The sequence below is a fragment of the Callithrix jacchus genome, chromosome 19, assembly GCF_049354715.1.
Source record: "Callithrix jacchus isolate 240 chromosome 19, calJac240_pri, whole genome shotgun sequence".
Taxonomy (NCBI): domain Eukaryota; kingdom Metazoa; phylum Chordata; class Mammalia; order Primates; family Cebidae; genus Callithrix; species Callithrix jacchus.
In genome coordinates, this window is record NC_133520.1 from 14,989,847 (window position 1) to 15,015,159 (window position 25,313).

Here is a 25,313-nt window from a genome sequence, read left to right on the forward strand (position 1 = left end):
TTTGTCAAGAGCAAGCCTTAGTTAATGGAGCTAACATGAGTGCTTAGAAAAAGGTGGACACACCAGTATTTCTGATAATCAGATGGATTATTTGTGTCATGTTGCATGCATAGTTTGAACTTGTTACTAGGAGATATGACATCCATCGATAATGCTGATATTCATTGGAATATGTCAAAGATCATGTACTTAGGCCATATTGCTTCATGAATGAAAACAAATATCAAAAATCAAAGATTATGTACTATATTTTCTAAATTTCTCTAAGGATGAAACATCTTCCTGAAAAATATAAAATTTGACTTTAGGTCTACTCTTAAACTTATAAAGAAAATGCTAACAAAATGACATTAAAATAATTAGATTAAATTTAGATAAGTTATGAGATTCAATAGACAAGTTAAGCAAAACAATAGAAAATCCTCAAATAAAAAGCAGATTGTAGACATTGGTAGAAAATGAAATTACTTTTAAATTTGTGGTATGCATGGTTATTTGGTATACACTATAAAGTTTTATTAATCTCAGAAGAGTTACAAAACAGATTTGAGTTTTGTAGTTTATTTTTTTTAGTTTTTACCTAGTTTATTTTTTAATGGCTAAAATGTATTTGAATTATAGAGAAAATAATTTTTCTATAATGAAAGGAACTGCATGTGACATATTCAACGATAGTGACATTCCAATAAAAAATAAGAAAATTAAATCAAGGAAAGCAAAACATTTGCATGAAGGTGGACAAGAAACAACAAAATGTAGTCTCAATTGAAAAGAGATTTAAATAAATTGGGCAACATATTATAATATTTTTGGTTTTTCTTTAAATATCCAAACACTGAAAAATTTGAAAGAACTTAAGAAATACTGTATTATTGCAGATACTGCTCTAAGAGATGATGAAAATCACCATATGAGTGATGATGATTTATATAATGAGCTTCAATATTTTCTGCAATGAAAATAATTTTCATATATAACTCCATTATAATGTTTATACAGTATATGTAAAATTTGTGGTGCATTTCTGAATCTAAGTATTGATTTAAGCATTTTTTACTGATGATTCTTGTTCTACTACAAAATTTTTAATTGAAATTAAATTTAAAAAATTACCTAATAATGACAGTGGCTCAAGAAAGCTTGTCTAATTTGATATTACTGACAATGGAACTTAGATTGTGTGAAAATCATGATTTTAACAACATAATTCATGATTTTGCTGAAAAGAAGGTAAGATAAATAAATCTTATAGATGGATATAATGTACATATGTAAAGACTGCATTTTTATTACTTATCCATATATTTCTGGCTCATCAGGATAGCATTTAATGTAGTCAGTATTAATTTCATATTTGCTATTTTACCTAATTGTGTGTGTGTATGTGCATAAATTTTAGCGATTTATTTTTGCATGTTTGTATTATGAAGAAATTTCTGTTAAGATAGGAGACTTGAACATACTATATTTAAAAATTTGGTAGCTTGATTTATAACTTTTAAACATTCAGAATTATGGTATGTGGGCCTCCACTTACACTATTGTCCTATACCCTGCAGATAATGGAGGTGCCCTTGGTTAGAACTATTTTTGTTTCCAATTTTTGATTTTCAACGTTAATTAATTTTTAATTGGCAAATGAAAAGTGTATATATTTATGGTATACAATGTAATGTTTTGATGTATATATATACTGTGGAGTGGTTATATTATTATGTTGATAACTTGATATATGTGTTGATCATATTATATCCATCACCTCACACACTTATTTTTGTGATGAGAGTATTTAAATGAATGGAATGGAAAAGTATATTCCAACTAGAGAAATGCATGGCAAGGGAAAGGAGAGGATGAAGACTTGTAAACAGTACTAGCAATTTGTAAGTATACAATACATTCTTAGTAACTGTAGTCACCATGCTGTTTAATGGATCTTCAGAACTTTTTCATTCTGTCTAACTTGAAGGACCATTTTTGAGATGCCATTTTGCCTTTTACTAGCTATGTAACCTTGAGCAAATCGTTAAACGTGCCTCATACGCAGGTTTATGATAATATCTCACCCATTTGCCGCCTCGGGTTGTTTTGAGAATCAGCTGAGATGATGATGATGACAGCATTTATTAACTCCTTAATCATCACAACTGCCCTAAGAGGTCGTATTATTGTTAGTGGGGGCAAATGTTCACAGCACCAAATGTGTTATGGGTGGCGGGAATCTGAGTTACCGGCGGTGTATCTGCACAGATCCGCGGCAACTTCGGTCCTTGCCTCCATAGAAGAAAGAATTCTACTGAGGGGCATAAATCAGAAGAGACTAAGAGGAGTTTCTGAGCAGGAGTGAAAATTTATTAAAAAGGTTTAGAATAGGAAGGAAAGTACAACTTGGAAGAGGACAGAGGGGGCGACTTGAGAAACCAAGTGCGCAGCTTGTCCTCTGGACTTGTTTTTTTTTTTTTTCCAAGACGGAGTCTTGCTCTGTCCCCTAGACTGGAGTGCAGTGGCATGATCTGGGCTCACTGCAACCTCTGCCTCCTGAGTTCAAGCGACTCCCTTGTCTCAGCCTCCCGAGTAGCTGGGACTACAGGTGTGTGCCACTACGGCCAGCTAATTTTTTTATTTTTTATTTTTAGTACAGACAAGGTTTCACTGTGTAGCCAGGATGGTGTTGATCTGACCTCATGATCTGCCCGCCTCAGCCTTCCAAAGTACTCCCTGGGAGTACAGGTGTGAGCCACCGCACCCGTCCTGGGCTTGGGGTTTTATAAGTTGACAGACTTTCAGGATCTTGCATTACTTCTCCCACTCCTAGGATCTTCCTGGGACGCTACTGATCAGTTTCAGATGTTTTCTATCTATTAGGAGACTGCCTTTCCCTGGGGCTGGCTGTGATCAGATATTACTTCAGAGAAACGGTTAACAACTGCTTGACCCTCACCTGAGGTCGCCCACCTCTCTTGGTGTATGTTGGGGAAGCCCTCTTCTGTTCTGCTCATACCAGGCTAGCTACCTTCTGTAACATTATTATTGTCCCCATTTTATAGATGAGGGAACTGAGCCACAGGAAGGTTAAGTGACTTGACCAAGGCCACAAAGCTAGTAAGGGATGGAGTTGTGCTTTGAACTGTAGCAGTCTGGCTTGTATTTCGTAAACCATAAAGTATATATAAGGTATTGTCATTATTATCTTTTTTGTGTGTGTGTGAGTGTGTTAACTTGGATAATTGTAATAGCCTATGCTGCATCCACATGTTTGGTGGTAGAATTTTGGCCTTCTGACTCTTTATGTAAGAGTTAGGAGTTTGTGAGTTCATAATGCTCAAATTTTCTTGCTGGAGTTCACAGTATAAATAGAAAATTGATCGTGAAAGCTTTAACTATCATTGGCATTTCCTAAAAGTGACTAAAGTTTGATTGAAGACTGATGACATAATCTACTCATTGGAACAAATACAGATTATGTAGTTCAATGTGAAAACCCCTCTGCCAGGCCTGGTGGCTCATGCCTGTAATCCCAGCACTTTGGGAGGCCAAGGTGGCTGGATCATGAGGTTAGGAGATCGAGACCATTCTGGCTAACATGGTGAAGCCCTGTCTCTACTAAAAGCACAAAAAATTAGCCAGGCGTGGTGGTGCGTGCCTGTTGTCCCAGCTACTCCGGAGGCTGAGGCAGGAGAACTGCTTGCAACTGGAAAACAGAAGTTGCAGTGAGCCAGGATCGGCCACTGCACTCCAGCCTGGGCGGCAGAGAGAGACTCCGTGCCAAACAAAACAAAACAAACAAAACCACCAACAACCCTCGACGTAGTTTGGATGTTGGTCCCCCTCAAATCTCTCGTTGGAGGTAGGGCTGGTGGGAGGTGTTTGGGTTGTAGGGGTGGAGCCCTCACGAATGGCTTGCTGCCATCCTCGCGATAGTGAGTGAGTTCTCACGAGATCTGGTTGTTTAAAAGTGTAAGGCACTTCCTCTCTCGCTCCCTTGCTTCTGCTCTCACGCTGTGCTCTTCCGGCTCCCCTCCAGCCTTCCGTCCGCCATGATTGAAGCCTTCCTGAGCCACTCACCAGAAGCCGATGCTGGCGCCCTGCTTCTTGTGCAGCCTGCAGAACTGTAAGTCAATGAAACCTCTTTTCTAGCAATGTAAGACTGGCCCAACACACCCTTTTGATATATTCCTGCTACTTCAGTTGTTTCACATCTACTCATTTGATTTGGTTTGTGGAAGAAATAGGAAAGCAGTAGGAGATGAACAAATCACAAATTACATAAATACTAGTTACAAATCAGATAAATAGCTAAAAATAGGGTGGGATAGAGATTTGTAGTCCTTTAAAAATCACCAAATTCAGCCAGGCGCCGCGGCTCACACCTGTAATCCCGGCACTTTGGGAGGCTGAGGCGGGTGGATCACGAGGTCAGGAGTTCAAGACCAGACTGGCCAACATGGTGAAACCCCGTCTCTACTAAAAAATACAAAAATTAGCTGGGCATGGTGGCTTGTGCCTGTAATCCCAGCTACTTGGGAGGCTGACGTAGAATTGCTTGAAGCGGGACCTGGGAGGCGGAGGTTGCAGTGAGCCGAGATCACGCCACTGCACTCCAGCCTGGGCTACAGAGCAAGACTCCATCTCAAAAAAAAAAAAAAATCAACTTCACAGAAGTGAATCTGGCATAGACTTTTTCTAATAAAATGAAGTAATGCATGACTAAAACATTTAAGCCCTTCTCAGAAACTCAATGGTTTTAGAAATAGGTAATTTATAAAATTATTTTGAAAGTCTACTCTGACAACTCTGTATTACATTACCTTATTATAACACAATAGCGAGTCTAAATATAAATTTATCTGAAAAGTTTTATTATTTCCATAAAATTTCTGCCTACGGAAAGAAGAGAACCAAAACTTCATGACATGAATGCTTTTTTGTAATTTCGACTCACACACTAGATATGAAATGTGTAACTTGGTTATCGGCAGCTTTTAGCAAATTGGAAAAGGACATATCATGGGTCTTTGAGATCCCTTGTGAATAGTTGGATTTGCCTAAGTAAGCTAAACCCAGGAACGTTTAGGTCCCACCATAGCCATATCTATACATGGACCATGGGGTGTAGATGTAAAAAGACTGACACAAGCCTTAGGTGAAAAATAAAAATGAAACAAAACAAAAAAACCCTAGAATTTAGGCATTCAAATAAAAATGTCCCTCAAATAATTGTCTTAGGACACTGTATACCCTTATCCTTGTTTACCTTTATTTAAATGTTTCTTTTGGGAAAATTAGTCTAGAATTCCTCTGATATGTTGGGGTCAGGATTGGCTTTTTGTCTGTTTTTGGTGTCGAGACACTCTGGAAAATGGTCCCATTCCCTCTTTTGACTACAATTGTTTTGAGCTATGGCACCTTTGTGGCAGTGAATGTCCAGCTTCCCAGCGTGGGTGCAGAGCCACTGGGCTGTGTCCGTGCTGTGTATTTATTAAGGGGAACCAAGAACGTTCCTTCACAGCAGCACCCACAGACGAGGCTCTGATGGGATGCTAATGGGTGTTATGTGAAAAAAAGGGTTTATATTCAAAAAAATTTGGGAAACTGCTTGAGAAAATCAAATGTGTCTATGTTTCTATGCCGCAGGACTTCTCAGAACATTTAGTATGTTAATGTGTACTGTGATCCCTGCAGGGGGCTATTCAAAGCATCTAATCGATGAAAGTTCTGTGGAACACACTTTAAGGAGTGATGCTTTGTAGTAACACTTCATATGTCCTCGTTGGTGCCTCCCAAAGGAATTGGGTTGTTTGAAAAAATAGAGGGTATAATATTAAGGCTGTGTCTGAATGAGAAAGGGGTGGAGTAGACATCACTGAGGCACACCTGTCTGTCCCTTCCCCTTCTCAAACGCAGAAACATGAATGGCTCCCCTCCCCCATCGCTGTCTTTTCTTCCCCCAAGAACAAGAACCAGGGCACTTGGAACAAACAAAACTGCTTGTGCAAAGAATCAGGCACAGTGGTTCAGAGTTGCTCTAAGGCTTACGCTTGAATTAAAGGCGAGGCCACATAAGAGGAAATAAAAGGGTCTGCTCAGAGATCAAATAAAGCATTTGTATAGAACCTTATTCAAAATGGATACAAATGCATCAATTCTTCAGAATTATAGGTGAATCAAAGGAAAATTACATCCAAGGAGATAAAGCAGCAGCCAGCAGTCTAACCACGAACGGCGCAGAGATGCAACTTTGAAGCTTCCGGCCTGGCGTGCCAAAGAGCCAGATGTGGCAGGTGGAATTATAGCAGCTCCAGCTCAGCATCTGGAGTGTATAAATCTGTCCCACAGAAAATTAAGAGGTACGCAAGAAGGTGATGAGAATGACCAGTTGAAAATACGTTTTTAAAAGAAAAATAACTTTGAAGAGCATAGAACAGTCTCTTTCCAAAAAATAAAAATTAGGTTTAGGCTTAATATTGCTCTATTTATTGGTGGTGGTGTGACAGAATTATATTTGAGAATTCTTCAATCTCCAAAATAGTAAAGCCCCTGAAATTTCCTTTCTGGAAACAGAGAGAAAGAGAGAGAGAGAGCACTAAGGTAATGTTGTGTTATTGTGCACGTATGAAGAAAAGATAACACTCTGAGACTGAGCTCATTGTTCAGAATGAGAACCCTCATCTAGTCATTCTACAATCCTGAAGAGGCTTCCATTCCCTGTGGCTCTCTTCTACTGTTTGGAGAATGATGATTACTTCTATTACCAAAAGACAAATAATATATATAAAACAGGTGTCACAGATAAGAACGGTTTCGTAATGACAGTATGCAACAATGCAGTTACTGTGTTGTTAGTAAGCATTTTTCTAGATCATAGAATCTTCTCACTTGACAGGATCTTAGTGATTGGCCCTGCACATTGTAGAAGTCACAACTGAGGAAGAGCAAAGAAAATAGCTTATCTAAGGAAGGTCTAGTTAGCAGCAGAGTTGTGGGTGGGCGTCAGGGGTCAGGACCCAGATCAGCGATCTCTCTGCCATGTTTCTTGTCTTACCTCAAGGTCTCAATGTGCCATCCTATCATGTAACTCTTCACTGTCACTACCATCAATAGGAGGGGACAGGAATATAGTCATGTGGTGGCTTCAGTGCCAGGAAGGTCTCCTTTGTAGTATGTAGCAACTGTCCATATCTTTCATTTTCTAAGAAACCAGGAAGCACAGGGGCTTAAACCTAAGTATTGAGAGAGGGTTAGGTTAGTGATAAGGAAATTCTCTCTCAGGGAGGTTCTTCTGGAAAGTGACAGAGCCTCGATCTCTGGACATCTGTAATCGTTCGGGAGATTGTGAGTGCAGAGAATGGATAACCAACTAACTTGATAACATACACTTCTCCCTTGTATGAAGTGAAGGTGGGTAAAAAAGATATGAGACCTTTAGCCTTCATAGTAAACCCACATAGTGTAATGCCAGATTATACTATGAATGATAATCTCATAATCTCATATATTATAATCTCGTCAGATTCTGTTCTCCTTTCCCCTAGAAGCCTCTCTCAGAGCCATGATCACACAGGACAGATGTTGCCATGCCCATTGGCAGAAAAGGAAATTGAGATTCTGAGAAGTTAAGTGACTTGCCCAGAGGGAGGGTGCAAATCCAGGTAGTCTGCCTCCCAGATGTGTGCATGGCTTGTTCCTGCAAGCTGCTGTGGTCACCTTGTGATACAGGGTGACTGGGGTGGACTAGGATGTTGTTTTCCCCAAGTGAAGGCTACTGTGAACATGGGCTGAGCTAAGCACCTGACCCCTACTTCTGGGGAGGACAAAAGTAGGTTAAAGGGATGGTAGATGAGGAGGCGAATTGATGGAGGGTGCTCACAGGCTGAGAGAATTCAACTGCTGAGAGACTGCTGTCCGGTCTTGTCAGATGACAATGGACGTGGCAGCACTTGGGGGAAGATGATTTTCTCAGATATCATCAGCAACATCATTGTAATATCATCAACATCCTTCCTGTGCCGGATCTCTGGGGCTTCCCAGTGCTGCCTGTCACTGTGAGAAAGATAAAAAGCCTTCTCAGTTGGAATCTGGCCAGCTAATCTCAGACTCCAGTTCAAGGAGCAGGCCAGATGCATCCTAGCGAGGAAACACTACATGTTTGGACAAAGGCCTGTTCAGGTATAAAATACAGCTCTGGGGTAGGTGACAATTCCTACCACATGTGTAGGAAAAGAGACTCGAAAACTGGGCAGTTTTGCTGCGGCCATTTCTTCCTGTGGGAACAATACCCAGGACCAGCTCTGCACATCTCAGGAAGTGTGGTGTATGCTCAGTTCTCTAAGCAGCCAGGTAGCACATTTTTACTTGGGATCAGCCTCTGCTTCTTAACTTCTAGTTAACCCTTATTAACTAGAAGGTACATTTGGGCTTTCTTGACTGTCCTGTAGGACATGTGGTGCTAAGGACACAGCATGGAAGTTGAAACCAGTATTCAAAATTTTGCCTGAGTAACTTCTTAAGAATCCCCGTCTGTAAGATTCTCTAAGCAAAATGTTTATAAGATGGTGGATGTTCAATAAATTCGTGTTTTTGGCTAAGAATGTTCATAAGAATCAACTTGGGAGGTTTTTTTTTTCCGCAAAGGGTGCATGCTCATTTTTTTCCTGTCCTTCCACAAGTGCCCTGATGGAATATGTTTGGAGTGAGTCTGGTTATTTGTATTTTGTAAATACCTTGGGGTACTTTTGATGAACAGCTCTGGCTAAGAACCACTCCAGAAACATCCTTGCTATTGCTTCACATTGTTTATGACAAACAGCCCAGTTGTCTGCATCCAGATAATTGTTTCACATTATGATATGGCCTTACCTATTCATTGAAGCAGATTCTCTGCTTGGAAATGACTTGGTATTTTTGTTTCATGCAATCTTTAATATGTTTTTTAAAATATTTATTTATATTCTTCATTCCAAAAAAATGAGGTGATTTTTATAAAACAACTTTTTTTTTTTATGTGAAATATACTCTAATTCAGAATGATCTTCATCCTTAATTAGGTTGAATTAAGGAAGTTTTTCAATTTTTGAGTATTAACGTTTCTCCCAACATGTATTTCTCTGAATGTGCTCCCCATCTTTTTTAAATTTCTCTCTAAGGACAGATAGGGCAGAACTGGTGAATTGTAATGGGTCTTGGGATCACCTTAATAGAAAAACAGAAACCTCCAGATTGAGGAGGCTGTGTCAGATTCTATCAAAAGGATTTGGCTAAGCAGTCTGTGAGTAAGTCAGTGGAAGGGCTGTAAATGGGAATACAAATGAGCTCATTATCATGTCAATTTCCCATCCTATATGACTGCTTGCTTTTTGCAGGTGCCATAGGGTCTACCAAATGTTCACCTTTTTTTCTCCTCAGTAGTAGCATAGGCTGCCAGATAAAGCCGTTATCCCAGAATTCTGTCTACCTTCCTTTCCTGAAATATCACTTTTGAAGGGAAGGAGAAAAGGAATTACCATTTATTGAGCACCAGGTATTCTAGGGGTTATTTTAGTTTGATCTGACAAGGAAATTATAAAGCTATTTGAGAAGAGGTAATACAATAAAATAGACCAAGTTAAAGTTACAAAGAGCAACTAAAACACCCAAACTACTAAAACCCTCTGAATCTATAAAATTGCAAAAAAATGTTCAGGACTGAATAGAGTGCTATTCCCACTCTTCTTGCTTCCCTAACATGCATGCTGATGCAACCCCTCTGCTGGCTATGACATGCTTCTGTCTTAGACCCATCCATTACAGTATTTTGGTTTCGTGTCACACAACACAGGCTACTTTATAAAATATAGCTGGTCAGTTAATTACAAAGCATGTATAGATCTTCTGTTTACAAATGCTTGATGTTCAGGGTGCTCCTCATTGAATTTCGGATTCTCTAATTGTTTCCATTTCTATTCACTAAGAGAAAGTACCTTAATCCACGGCTCACATGGGCTGTTTGGGCTACACAGCCAGCCAACAGCCAGGGTTCTTCTCACTACCCCAGCTGATAGATTTCTTTCATTGATTTCATTAACACAAGGTTACAAACACAAAAAATGAGCTGTTTTAATTATTAGAATTTCTTTGCACTTGTTGTTTCTGCCTTAAATATGGGAAGGAGTTTCAGTTTTAAGCATCAACTTAAAAACATACTGCAGTACTCTCAGTATTTTAATTTGTTTGTGTAACAGCTACAATTCTATAACAATTTGTGGCTCCTTCTCAATTGTTATTTGATTCCTCTTTAATTTTTTTTTGTATAAACTACCAACTATTTGTGATTGGCTTTCAAGATTTATTCTGCCTTTTTTCCTTAAGATCATAGATGACTTTTTTAAAAAAAAATTTTGAATTTTTTTCCCTTCATGGCTTTGTGATGAATAAAAAAAAAGGATTGTTGAAAAGGAGCAGTTCTTTTACTGGGTAAACTGATGTAGTCATAGTCTCTGTGTCTTTCTTGGTTTTGTTTTCTCTCATTGTATAATTGGATAGGTAGGAGCCACCATCTCTAGTTCAACCATTAAAAAATTCTTTTATATATATATTAGGGGTACTGCAGATGATTTCATTTGAAGAGGCTATTCTACTTCTAAACTAAAATATTTGAACATCACTGGTCTATATCAAGAATATGTTGATAATCTCTCTGTATAGAATTGAGTGTTTCTCCTAAGAAATAATATACAATGACCCCAGCCTTCTTCTAGGCTAAACATTCTCACTTCCTTTAATGTTTTCTTGTTGGTTGTATTTTTGCAACATTTCCTTAAGTCTTATTACATATATGTGGCTCCTTTTTTATTTCTTCCTACCTCCCCAAACTTGGAGAACAACCAGGGCACAGTTGTCGCTGGTATACTGTCTGGTCTAGGTCGTGACACAGCAGCACGGGTTTCCACCTATGCCTCTAGTTGCCTTTACTTGTGCTGCATCTCCAAAATCTGAGAAAGGGGATCTTTATTCAAAGAGCAGCCAACAAAAGACAGTCTGTGCCCATCTCTAGATTTTTCCTCTTCCCAGCTTGTGACATGAAGGTTCCCTAGTCTTTCTGGCTATATAATAGAATTTGGGGCTTGAAAGAGATATTAACATCATTTGCTCAAACTCTGCCATTTTTGCAAGTTAGGAAGCTGAGGCCCAGATAAGGAATCCAAAGCCAACACAGCTTGTTAGTTTGCATTCTCTTCTGCAGAGAGGCCTCATTCTAAAATATCATTACTTTGTTTCATTAACAACATTTATTAAGTATAAGAGACTTGCCCTAAGAAGTGACTCTAGAACTTTTCTGACTGCAATCCAGTATTTAAATTGCAGCCCAACATAGAGAAACATATATGTGATCACTACATCTATGATGAACCCAAAATTTCACAAAACAATACATACCCTTACAACAAGTAGTACACTCTGATATTTCCTATTCTATTTATGTATTAGGTACATGTTAGCTGCTATAGCACAGAAATCCAAAATGCTTGCCTGAAATAAAATAGGGCTTTCTTTCTTCCTCATGAGATAATTCAGTGATGAGTATTTCAAGAGTGGTGGATAATTTTGCCTAACAAGACTATTCAGGGCTGGACACAGTTTCTTCTATTTTGTTGGTCTGCTTTCTCTGAGTGGGTTGTCTTACCAAGTTGGTTGAATTTGGTTCACCTATTTATCCATGTTCTAGCCTCCATGGAAAAAGAGGGTGTGGACAAACTAGTTTTGTCTTTTTTTTTTGAGACGGAGTTTCGCTCTTGTTACCCAGGCTGGAGTGCAATGGTGTGATCTTGGCTCACCACAACCTCCACTTCCTGGGTTCAGGCAATTCTCCTGCCTTAGCCTCCTGAGTAGCTGGGATTACAGACATGCGCCACTATGCCCAGCTAATTTTTTGTATTTTTAGTAGAGACGGGGTTTCACCATGTTGACCGGGATGGTCTCAATCTCTTAACCTCGTGATCCACCCGCCTTGGCCTCCCAAAGTGCTGGGATTACAGGTGTGAGCCACCGTGCCCGGCCCAATAGTTTTGTCTTTAAGAGGGTAACCTACATGTTGCATGGACACTGCTTCTCACCTCTCATTGGTCCAAACTTATCCATGTGGCAATACCTGCACGTTTATCCTAGCTGCAGTCATATGTCTACCTAAAACTTACGATTAATTTCTTGAAGAATGAAGGGTGAATGGGTGCTTGTATAAGGTTAGTGGTATCTGCCACTACTCCGTTCCATTCTATTCCAGACATGCCGATTGCTACCGACTCAGCTGATTTCATAATCCACTAATAGGCCACAGCATGCAGTTTTAAAATCATTTTCCTGAAGTATAATAGGCTATGCATTATAAACAATTTTACCAAGCCAGCTTACTGGGAGAAGTTTAAAATAATAGATATGTTCAAAATATTATTACTATTTTAGCCAGTTTAATTTCTATCAAAGTTATACTTGCACAGAACATAAAGGGTTGAATAGTATTACAGGTACCCACAACCATTCCCAACTCTCACAGTCCACTTCTCATTTCTACAGTGCTACCATTAGCAACTCTTGAAACTGACTTTTTAAATGATATTTATCTGCATATATTCATAGAGCACATTCATATGTCTACTTCTCAAATTTTCAGTTTTAGGAATTATCTATTTAGTCCTCACTCTAGAAATTTACCCCCCGTCCCTCACTCTCTCATACTACCCATGCTCCTCCTTTCCAACTTGCAGGGTAGCTATGTCACCATTCAGTTAGATTAGTATTCAGGGTTTGCACTGTTATGGTTATACAAATGCTATTCACAGATGTTCCATGTAGTTTCCCAGCATTAATTTTTTTTGTACAATATTTTGTATATTATTTTTTTCTAAAAATTTATTTAGTGTTCCATATGTGCATCACTAATTCATCCTCTGGTTTTTCCTCCCAGTTATGTAAATCTCCATTCAATATTTTCAAACATATTAGGTATTCTACTACTTACATTTGTTTAAAGAAGTTTTTTTCCAGTCTTCCAATTTGCTGTAATCTGGACTAGTTCCCTAGAACAGCGGCATAGCTATTGTTTTGGGTTCTCTTTTTACCATCATCTTAAGAATTCTCTCCAGGCCGGGCACAGTGGCTCACGCCTACAATCCCAGCACTTTGGGAAGCTGAGGCAGGCAGATCACCTGAGATTGGGAGTTTGAGACCAGCCTGATCAACATGGAGAAACCCAGTCTCTACTAAAAATACAAAATTAGCCAGGTGTGGTGGTACATGCCTGTAATCCAAGCTACTTGGGAGACTGAGGCAGGAGAATTGCTTGAACCCAGGAGGTGGAGGTTGCAGTGAGCCAAGACTGTGCCATTGCACTCCAGCCTGGGCAACAAGAGTGAAACTCCATCTCAAAAAAAAAAAAGAAGAAGAATTCTCTCCATCCCCTTAAGTGTTGAATATTTGTTTTATGAACCCCTAATATCGGGGTTTATTTAGGAAGTTTATTTTGCCAATGTTAATGATGCATGCCTGTGACACAGCCTCAGGAGGTCCTGATGACATGTGCCCAAAGTGGTCTGAGCGTAGCTTGGTTTTATACATTTTAGGGAGATATGAGACATCAATCAATATATGTAAAATGAATGTTGGTTCAGTCTAGAAAGGCGAGACAACTGGAAGCAAAGGGGGACAACTGGACGTGGGGAAGAAGCTTCCAGGTCATAGGTAGAGAAGAGACAAATGGTTGCTTTCTTTTGAGTTTCTGATTAGCCTCTCCAAAGGGGGCAATCGGATATGCGTTTATCTCAGTGAGCAGAGGGATGACTTTGAATAGAATGGGAGGCAGGTTTGCCCAAGCAGTTCCCACCTTGACTTTTCCCTTTCGCTTAGTGATCTGGGGGCACAAGCTCTGTTTTCCTTTCACAGGTTTTAGGATCCCAGTCCTCCTTTTCCTTTTTCTCCGTCATTTTACTGAAGCATATCCTGCAGTAACTACCTGAGAAAGGGTGTATGTAGGTAAAATTAATGCACTGAGATCTTGCATGTTTGAAAATTTGGTTGGACATAACGTTTTAGGTTATGCTCTCCCCTTCCCTCCCCTCCTCTCCCGTCTCCTCCTCTCCCCTCCCCTCTTTTTTCTCTCTCTCTCTCTCTTTCTTTCTGTCTCTGCCCTCTTCTAGTTGCTTTTCTCCTTTTTTTGACTTTAGTTTAGATGATTTTCTCCAAAATCTGGTGACACTTGGCTTTCTGTTCACATTTTATAATGGGGCCATAGAACTCCAATTGGAAACTGTGTGCCTAGAGGGCTTCCCTGTAGTTTAATCTGCTTGGGGTTTTTCTTGGGGTAACTCAGACATTAGTATCTTTACATCCTTTCCCTTAGGCTGATCAGCTACCTTGGTGAAGGGTTTTCAAATTTCCTGCTGTCAGTATTCTGGGAGCCAAGTAGGCATGAAAGAGGAGTGAGGAGGTAGGGCAGGTGGGCCTCCATATTGATCACACAAATTTTTTCTTGTTCTTTCTGTTTTCACTACAGTCCTCTCATCCTTGAGTGTGCTTTTGTCTCTAGTCCAGAGCCCTTCCCTGGGAACTAAGCCTTCAGTCTTCTGCTGGCTGAGGCAGGGGAGGGCAGTTTTCCAGCTTAGTATAATATAGAAGAGATCTGTGCTTCTTACACAGACTTTCAACCAGTTCTACCTGCAACCCCACTTCCAGAGGTGCCTGGTTCCACCAACCCATGGATCCTTCTGGATTCTGAATTTAAACAAAGTTATTTCTGGGGCTTTTTTCCTCACTATTGGGCAAGGATGCAGTTTTCTTGAATCTGCAGTCAGTTATCACTTGGACATCTGCTTTCCAGATTCCAACATATGATTTTGTCTTTTTTTCTTCTTTTATTTGTCCCTGTGGTTTATTTCTTTCAAAAAAGAAAAGCCTTATTTCTGTTATATTAGCGGAGGATCTAAAGGAAGCAGAGGTTCCAGGCGTCTGTTTATTCCATAAAGTTTAACTGCTGTATTTAGGCCTCTCAAATTATTTTAAACAAATAGCTTTAATCATTTCCTTATATTTCTCCCCTGTAGACCTTCAAAAATTAATCAGTCCTGTAGTTGTCTTATCTGCGTGTCATTTCTATAATGTTATCTTTTTTTCTCTGGTAGAAATGCTTTTGAACTTTAACAGCCAAGTGTGTGAACAGTGGAGAGGAGGAGGAAGAAAAGTAATGGGAACTAGTTAATCCACAAATTCAATCATCTCTTGAACTATCAAGTTGTATCAAATAGAGGATTAACAAGTAAAAAGTAGATCTGAACATTGAAATTTGTATTGACTGCACAATTTCTGTTTTGATGGTATCTTAAATATTTAGGACAAAAACTTGAAAACTCTGCATTTTTAAGGTTTCTGACCTTGATTATTGGCCCTGAAAATAAATGAATAGAAGTGGCGGTGTAGCTGCTGGGGCCCTGACAGAAAACATGTCCATGGCTGGGTGGCTTTTCTGTCTAATTAGAAGAGATAGGACACTTCAGACTGTAACAATAATAACGAAACTGCTCAATTAAGTGGCACCCGGGTTTCCAGATTCCAAATTTCACATTCCCACTGAAGTGTCTCTAGGGAAATGACACTGCTCCTTACTGTACTGTGTTTGCAATCATTCTTTCTAGCCAAGTGTAGCAACAGCAGACAAGGTGTTTTGAAAAGGTGTGCGAAATGTGACATCAAACAGACCTAAAGGACCATGATTCAACTTCTTGTTTCATCACTCAGTAGCGATGTGAATTTGTACTGGCTACTTCGTAGCTCTGACCCTCAGCTTCTCATCTGTAAATTAAGGACGATCCAGTCTTCTTTGAGGGTTAGAGGCAACGTTTGTTAACCCCTAGCAAGTTGTCTGATACTTCTTAGGTGCCCAGGGAGAGGTAGTTGCTATGTTATTACAGCAATGGGCAAAAACTTAGAGATGTCTCACAAGAATATAAGTAGATTTTCTCCTGGTCTAGAGAAATAAATATACAAGGTTTGATAGCTTGGTGCTGGGGATCTAAGAAGAAATAAAGAAGGAAAACAAGAAAACAAGAGAAGAAAAAAGAGAGAGAGAGCCCTCAGTTGGGAATAACATCTTCTCCCTTCTGGATAAATGGCTCCATGTGAACTATCCCAGATTAGTGAAGCAGGGAAGTGGTGAAGTAGGGCATATAATTCATGTTGCAGTCCATTAGGGTGGATCAAGTCTCCTCTGCTTCACACAAAGCTCATCTCTTGAGCTCCATTTAGAGTGCTGAGCCCTAGTGCATGCAAACCATCATGTCCCTAGTCACTGCCAGCAAATAACCTTTTCTTTTTTTTCAGCAATAAACTCCAAAGCCTCTAGAAATTAACATGGAATTAATTTTAGCGGAGACATAACAAATGAGGCTGCCTGAACTGAAGGGAGCAGGAGAGTAGATGCTATCACCTAAGTAGGGCAGAAACAGCAATCAAATTATGCTAGGAGATCTGAAACCTCTCAATGGCACAGCAACTTTGAGTGTGTGCATGGATCTATATATAAATTCTCTGTGTGTGTGTTCAACATATGTAGACATGCACCTCTCTCTGCCACAGGCAGCTTCTGCAGGGCTGTTGTGGGGGGGAGCGCAGGCTGGGGAGGGAGGGAGGGAAGGAGAATGGAGAGGGAGTGGTGAGACTGTGCAGACCTGAATTGCAGGCACAAGTCTGGGATAGAGACTTCCATCCTTCTCTCCTTTCTCTTCCACTTGCCCTTGACTTATATTGCTTTAGATACAGGAAACTGATGTTTCTCACACTGTTTTAAACCATGAAAAGTAACAAGATTGCCTTGATCTTTTGTTCAGAAAGCCTTGAAAAATAATCCATTTGTGAAGCTGAAAACCAGGAATTAAAAAAAGAAAAAATAGAAGAGGAAAAAACCCCAGCAAAACCCTTGATGTTTCACTCGCCTAAACCAAAGTATTAACTCTTGTTTCTCTTCTTTCTAAATGTCATAAAACAAGCTTCCCTTGGATGGAAGTCCCTTTACTCTGAAGCCACCGATTTAACAAGAGACAGCTGCCTTATAAAGAAAGCAGCAGCTCTCTTAAATAGCTTTCCTTTTATTTGTTTCTAATTTTATTGACCACTATGAGCAGGTTGCCTTATTTTACTGCTTGCCATCCAAGGCTTTTGGGTGGCACAGAAGCTAATACTGAAGGTGTTGGCCCCCGGAGTGATAGAACATTTCTGCAATGTGTGACTTCAAGTAGAGGTGCAAAATGTGGTCCTTTAATTTGAAGCCAGACTTAGAGTTCTTTTTAAAAGCTGAAACATTTATTAGAATAAGTGCAGCCCATGTCTGATAAATGGGAACACATCTGGTTCTATCCCTGACTCAAACCTCACAGTATTAATTATTCCGATAGTTGAAGCTGAGGAGGGAGCAGAACATTATTTATATGATCTTTGCTAAGTAAATCATTTTAAAAATGGCTTTCTAAATGTAATATTTCCCTTTTAAGAAGCCCTCCAGAATTAAAGGGCTTTTACAGTGGAACATGAAACATATTGCAGGGAGAGAGACAGAAGTTGTCTTGATTAATGCCCACGATTATCAGCGATGCAAATCACTTTCACTTATTAAGTCTTGTTTAATATCCTAATGAAGGCTTCCTGAGCAGATTTGGTAATTCCAGAGAAAGTGACTGTGAACTAATGCCCTTTCAGCATGTTGAGAATGAGCAGTACTATAAAGAAAACCTCATTTACCATAATTCCTCCCCTGCCCAGGACCCTTTTCTCAGCTTCTACTTCGCAGCAGGAGACAATTAACCTTTTCAGTGCCAGAAGTGATTCCCAGCACATTCCAGCTGCGAAGGCCAGCAGGGTCAGGGGAAGATGGAAGTCCTCTTTAGTTTTCACTCCCATAGAACAGTTCTAAGAAACTGGACTGCAGAGTCAGGGTTTAAAACATAACTGCTGGTGAGGTTATTTGACTTGGGCATACATGGTATCTTGCCCTCTACCAAACTCTTTTGCAGTACCAACTTTAGCCAGGATGGCATTGCTAATTCAGCACAAATCAAAGATGGACAGAAAGGAAAGCAGAAATGCTGAAGAAAAGCCTATTCCACCCCCAAGTGCTAGGCGTCCTTTGTGATCCGCCGGGAAATAGGTTTTATTGAAGTTGAAAGTCTGGGAGGTCGAGGTGGGGGGTAGGGATTTAGGCATTTGCTTTTGACTTTGTTCATAGTGATTTGCTCCCGCTTTGTGACTCTGTTGGCACCCAGGGCCACTAAGATGACCCAGGGCTGGTGCCTCTGCTGGGCTTATCTTCTTCTGGATGGCTATGCCCGCCTGTGGATAAGTAGTGACTTTCTAACATCACCACTTCTTGTTACCAGAAGCCCTACATAGAGGCAAGGGAGAGAAGGACCCACCTGGGGCAGAAGGAAGTGAATAAGGCCAGACAGGCATGTCTTCTGCATATGGTACCTTAAAGGGCCCCTTGGGGCAAGCACTTCCATTGAGCATTCTCCTGTGAGTTTATTTCTGGATATGTCAACAGAAGTCCTGGTATAAAAGAAGGCTTTGCATTTGGGTAAAGACAAAGAAGAGAGCCCTGTTTGCTTTGGGATGTAAAGCAGCACCAAACTGTCCACCTGCTTTGGGAGGAAAGTGACCTTCTTTTTGTCCTAACTGGGTTAAAACCAAAGCTGGACAGCGCATGGTGCAGGGACTCCAGTGGGCTAAACAGAAACTCTCTTATTTCATAGTGTGAGCATGTGAAAGCTGGACAGCGCATGGTGCAGGGACTCCAGTGGGCTACTCGTTTCATAGTGTGAGCATGTGAAGACTTTCTTACTGCTGAGAAAGAAAAATCATCATTTTGTTCTTCCTCAAGATTTTCAGGACAGAGCAAGATCTGCAGGGGAGCCACGGGTTCAGGGGAGAGAGAAGGCTAGTGAGAGTTTGGAGGATAAAACTCCGGTTCTCTCTCAAAGAGGAAAGCAAAGTGTTGGGATTAGCTGCGGGCCACCTAACACCCAACAAACCCTGGGTGGGAAGAGACGCTACCCATTGAGTCCACTGCCTTGGGATAGAAAGGGGATGCATCCCATGTGAGCACTAGCTTAGAGAGTGCATTTCAGAATTCAGTGATGCCATCACCCCAGCATCCGAATTCATGCTTCAAGGTGCCCCTCCCCTCCCCTCACACTTCTGTTTTTTTCTTTCTTTACATTGTATCTTTCATCTTTTAGCAAGCTAGAGACTTTACTGATTTAGCTTATTTACTGCTTGTTGTTTGTGTCCTCTTGCTAGGATGTAAACACCACAATGGATTTTGTTCGTCAATGTGCCTAGGATAGTACACCTGGCAGGTGCCCAGTAAAGACTAGCTGAACAAATGAATGAGTCTGATGCTTAAAAGGCCTGTGTTTCACTTTGGCACATGGAAAGATCCTATACGAGAAGTTGAAAGAACTAGGTCTGTGCTGGCCCCTCTCTAAGTCGCTGCACATTTAAGACCTTAGAGCAACTGTTTAAACATGGAGCCAGCAGGTCCTCATCCCTAAAATAAGGATAGATGTGGCCTCATTCCTTTCTCACCCCTGCCTGGAAGGCCTGCGTTTCTCTGCAGTACAGTGGAATGGTGGTTATGGTAATGCTTTGATAACCATGGGGGATTATATGAGTTTTGGATGGTTGTTTTTAGAGGGAACAGGCCTGAAGCGACTTTATTTTATTTCAGCCTCACTTTCCTCCTCTCATTCTCCATGTTCAAAGCTCACATGCCCCCTTCTCTGTGAAATGCTCCCTAATATTCCCAGGCAGGATTCTTCACTCTGTGGTATGTGCTCCCCTGTTTAAAGCCTCATTCCTGCTTGTCTTGATATCTATGTTTTATGCCTGTCTGAATCCACAGCAATAAACTCAGCTAACACTAGGAGGACCCATTACCTACCAGGCATTGTAAGTGTATTGCATTTGTTAACTCATGTCAACCTCAAACAACCCATTTTATAGATGAAAATGCTGAGGCACAGAGGGTGAAGTCAACATGTCCAAGGGCAGGCAGCTGGGAAGTGAGTGGTCAGGATTTGAACCCAGGCAGTGGAGCTCTGTGCCCATGGCTGCTTAGGCTGCACAGTGGAGTAGCACAGCAGAGGCTGGACAAGTGGGCAGATCTATGGAGTGGGGTGATGATGATTCTGTCTACGCCCAAAGGGTTATTCTGAGCAGCAAATGAGAATGGATGCCTGGGTGCTTTGTAAATGAAAAAGCAGTAAGCACCCAGAGGTTATTGCCATAATTAAATATTTTTAATGTCAGTGAAGGTAGAAATGCCTAGAACATGGCTGAAGAAGCATCTATGAAAATATTCACCATCTGTTCTTGGGCAGTTTTGTAAATGCTCTACGAAATGGCTCACAGATTTCTAGACTTCTTTTTTGACCCTCTGCCAAAAACTTTCAGGTTAATGATATCTGAGCATCTTTGCTTCAACCTCATTCTGGTTTTTTAACCTTATATTTATTTTTTATTTCTAAATTGTGGTAAAAATGTATAACCTAAAATTTGCTCTTTTAACCCTTTTAAGTGTACAGTTCAGTGGCCCTAAGTGCCATGGTCAAAGTACATTGGCATTGCGAATCCATCACCACCATCACTAGAACTTTCTGTCTTGTGAAAAGGAAACGCTATGCCCGTTGTAAAAATAACTCCTCATTCCCCTCTCTCCCCAGCCCCTGGCAACCACCATGCTACTTTCTGTCTCTAAAAATTTGACAACTTTAGATACTTCATAAAAGTGGAATTATATGGTACTAAGTCTCTTGTCACTGGCCTATTTCACTTAGTGTGGTGTCTTCAAGGTTCATCCATGTCATAGCATGTGTCATAATTTCCTCCCTTTTTTTAAGGCTGAATAATATGCCATTTTATATATAAACCTCATTTCATTTATTCATTTATCTGTCAGTGATGAAACGTTTGGATCGCTTCCACTTTTGGCTACTGTGAATAAGGCTGCTATGAATATGGGTGTGTGAGTATCTATTGAGTCCCTGTTTTAATATTTAGGGTATATATACCTGGCAGTGGAATTGCTAGATCACATGCTAATTCTATTTCAATGTTTTGAGGAACCACCAACATGTTTTTCATAGCAGCTCCACCATGTTACATTTCCCTTAGTCATGTACAAGGATTATAATAACGCCCATTCTCACCTCCATTTGTTATTCTTATTCTTTAAAAATAATAACCATGCTGATGGACGTGACGTGGATCTCTGAATCTTCGAATGGTTTCGTTTTATCTGCTTGTCTTCTACATCTCTGAATTATTTTGCATCTTCAAAAGTCAATCTTTGCTACATGAAATCGCTTTGATTTCATCATCCATAATTTCTTCATTCCTTTAGTTATCTGGCTCTCAAATAGATCTCCCGACATCTGCCAGGTACCGTCCTAGCTGCTGGGAAACCCTGATGTACAGCACATCACAGCTGTCTCAAAGCTCAGGATTGAGTTTGGTCGTATAGCAAGCACAGAATTATGGTGGTTTGTTATACAGTGGTATAAAATATCTCATTTTATAGCTAAATTTGAAAAGATCTTCATTTAAATTGTATATGAGAAAAAATTACACAAAACCCTGAAATTCTTATTTCTGGAGATGCAAGTTTTCTGGATGTATGAGTACTTGACACTGTAGGCCCTCTTTTTCTTTTTTAAAATCAAATTTCTGTTTTAAAACAGTTTTAGATTTACTGTGAAGTTAGTATAGAGTGCCCATAAATCCCACACCATGTTACTAACATCTTATATTAGCATGGTATACTCGCCACAAATAATGAATCAATACAGACATGTTATGATTAACTAAAGTCCATTGTTTATTCAGATTTTTAAAATTTCTACCTGATGTCTTTTTCTGTTCTGGGACCACATCCAGGACACCGCACTGGGTTTAGCTGTCATGTCTGCCTAGGCTCTATCAAGGTGACAATATCTCAGACTTCCCTTGGTTTGAGGGACCTTGTTAGTTTTGAGGAATATTGTCAGGCATATTTTAGCCTGTTTTTTTCATGATTAGATCGAGGTTGTCGGTTTGGGGTAAGCAGACCACAAAGGTGAAGTATATTTTCATCACATCATATCAAGGGTACATGCTATCTTTTTTTTTTTTCTTTAATTGAGTCTCACTCTGTTGCCCAGGCTGGAGTGCAGTGGCGCAATCTCGGTTCACAGCAACCTCTGCCTCCCAGGCTCAAGTACTTCTCCTGCCTCAGCCTCCCAAGTAGCTGGGATTACAGACATGTGCCACCATACCTGGCTAATTCATTTTTAGTTGAGACGGGGTTTCGCCATGTTGAACAGGCTGGTTTTGAATTCCTAACCTCAAGGAATTTGGGCACCTTGGCCTCTCAAAGTGCTGGGATTACAAGTGTGAGCTACCATGCCTGGCCAAGGGTACGTACTATCAACATGACTTATCAGCGTTGGAGTTAAACTTGATTACCTGGCAGAGGTCGTGTTTGCTGGGTTTTTACACTGTAAAGTTCCTCAGCTTTGCCCTGTTTGTATACTGTATTCTCTGAAAAGAAGGGTATCACTCTGTGCCCATACTGAAGGAGTGGGAAGGCTTTGCTCCCTCTCTTTGAAGGTGGTGTATCGACACAAATCATTTGAAATTCTTTTGCATGGGAGATCTACCTTTTCTCCCACATTTCTTTCTTTATTCAACTATTTATTTATGTCAGTATAACTCAGATATTATTTTATATGTTGGGTTGTAATACAGTACTGTTGTTTCTTGCTCAACTTTTTCGGCTCTGACCATCGAGAGTTCTTTTTATTGGCTCCTGGATTCTTTTGATATGCTTTCAAATTACTCTGTGTGTGTGTGTGGCGGGGGGGGGCTGTTTTCTGGTTTGAACTCTTCCTTACTTTCTGGCACTACAGGTTCTTCGTGTATGTTTTCTGCCTAAGTCCTAGAATCAGTTATTTCTCCAATGATTCTTGGTTTCTTTTACTAGAGAGAGTAGTATTAGAAATCGAGAACTGGCACTAGGTATGCTTGTTGCTGCTGGGGTGCTATTGCATCTAGGCAATCTCACCTGGCCCTCAATTCTGATGATGATTTTAAGCATTTGAATACAAATCTTGATGAAATATATTACACAATTTTATCCATTCAGAATGGAGTAAAATTTGTTCTTGGGAACTTGGATGTTTACTTGAATGCTGGTTATCTGGTTGGGATGCAGTGCTCACCCTGGTCCCCTTAGCACTTTGAAGACTGTTCGTACACTGTGACTACACACTGTTGTGCTGTTTGAGTTGTGTTCTTTTTGTGATCTTTCTCATTTTTTTCGTCTTGATGTCTTAAGAAACCCCCTCTCCTCCCCTCCAATTTATTGTGCATAATCAACTGTGTTGATTTTAGAGCACTCTAAGGTGCAGTGAAAGGAGCAGGAGCCTTGAAATCAGTAGATCTGAAATGCAGTTGTGCTCTGGCGCACTTGCTCTGTGACTCTGGCAAGTCACTTGGCCCCTTTGGCCTTAGTTATATGATATAAAATGAAGCAGTTAGCCTGGATAACTCCTAGGTTTCTCTCCGGCTCTGACATCCCAGGAGCTTTATTAATCTTAGGAGAGCAATGTGATCAGATGGGCAGGAGAGCATCTAATCTCAGTTAAGCTGCCTACAGACTGAGTGACCTTGGGAGAGTCACTCTGAAAGGACCTATCTTGGAGATACACAAGTGTACATGTGGCCACTTATATAATGAAAGAGACGCTACAAATAAAGTGAGGAAGCCTGGATGTGTGTGGACAATATCAGAACGACTAGATCATATTATGGTGGGAAAGAAAACTGGATCTCCACATCAGGTCACTAGATGGATTAAATTCCAAAATGAGAAATTAAATTACAAAGTATAGAAGAAAATTCAGGAGACGATCTCTGTGATTGGGGGTAGGAAAGGTTTTTAACAGATTTCAAAAACACAAGCTTTAAGGCTTAAAAAAAACAGATGAAATCAATTCCATCAAAATTAGATGTATGCCAGCAGTGTAGATGGATATGAAATAGGAGAACAGGAAAAAACAAAATACAATATGTAGCAATATCATTTGCAAAATAAAATCACATTCACATGACCCAGCAATGTATATTTTGCTAGAACACATGCACATAAGAGGATAGACTTTTAATAGGTTGTCTATGGAGAAGGAAGCAGGGTGGGAGTGGAATCAAAGTGAATCTAGGCCGGGTGTGGTGGCTCATGCCTGTAATCCCAGCACTTTGGAAGGCCAAGGCAGGTAGATCACCTGAGGTTAGGAGTTTGAGAGTAGCCTGGCCAATGTGGTGAAACCCCATAAAAGTACAAAAATTAGCTGAACGTGGTGGTAGGCACCTGTAATCCCAGCTATCTGGGAGGCTGAGGCAGGCGAATTGCTTGGGAGGCGAAGGTTGCAGTGAGCTGAGATCACACCATTGCACTCTTGCCTGGGAAAGAAGAGTGAAACTTTATTGAAAAAAAAAAAAAAAAGAATCTGTACCTAAATAAACAAATGCAACCAGAGAAGGACCTTGCACGGCTGTCTGACATTCACATGAGAGAGATATATACATACTTGAACATGCATATATTTTTACTATATGTTGTATAAATGTCACCCTCCCTAGCCTATGAGCTCCCTGAGGGCAGGAACTAGCACTCAGCACATAACAGGCATTTATATTGGAGGGATGAATGAATGAAAGTATACAGGCTTCCTTTGCCATAGATGCGTTCCTGGGATTCTGCAGCAGACAACCTGAGATAACAGGTATCCATACTCACAGAAACTTTAAAAAATGTGGTCCTGGAATATTCCTTAGAATTCCTCAGGCCCAATGGTGACCCAACCTCTGAATTTCATAAATGGAGTTAAGAACAGGTGGATGGACTGAAAAAAAATATGTTGCATACTCCAGGTCAGACCACCCACCTCTTTCTAAAGCCATGTGTGGGCTAAAAAACCCAGTATTATTTTTCACAAAAGAAAGGGCTTGTAAACATCATTAGGTAAGAAAAATATCAAGTACTGTGAGGACTAAAAGAACTATTAGGATAGATTGAGAATATCAGAACAGGATTCTGAAACGAGCCATAGTTGAAGTAGCCCTTGAATGGTGATTTTTAAAGAAAATTTAAAGGATAGCACATTCAACAGAATAACTTAGCTTAATAAAAAATTCACAACATTCATTCCATTTTTCTCACTTCTCCATGGGAACCTCATTGCAATGTGGCTCGTTATATCATGAGC

At 40.2% G+C, this 25,313-nt stretch overlaps 1 long non-coding RNA gene across 4 annotated transcripts in view; it reads left to right on the top strand.

Moving 5' to 3' along the window:
* The first annotated feature begins 4,011 nt into the window (after nt 1-4,011).
* LOC144580318 (uncharacterized) overlaps nt 4,012-25,313 on the top strand; it is a 169,953-nt gene continuing 148,651 nt past the window's right edge. For all 4 annotated transcript variants that reach the window (XR_013529610.1, XR_013529609.1, XR_013529611.1 and 1 more), the window contains exons 1-2: nt 4,012-4,111; nt 6,152-6,347. This is a non-coding gene — a long non-coding RNA (uncharacterized LOC144580318). The remainder of the gene's footprint in view (nt 4,112-6,151; nt 6,348-25,313) is intronic.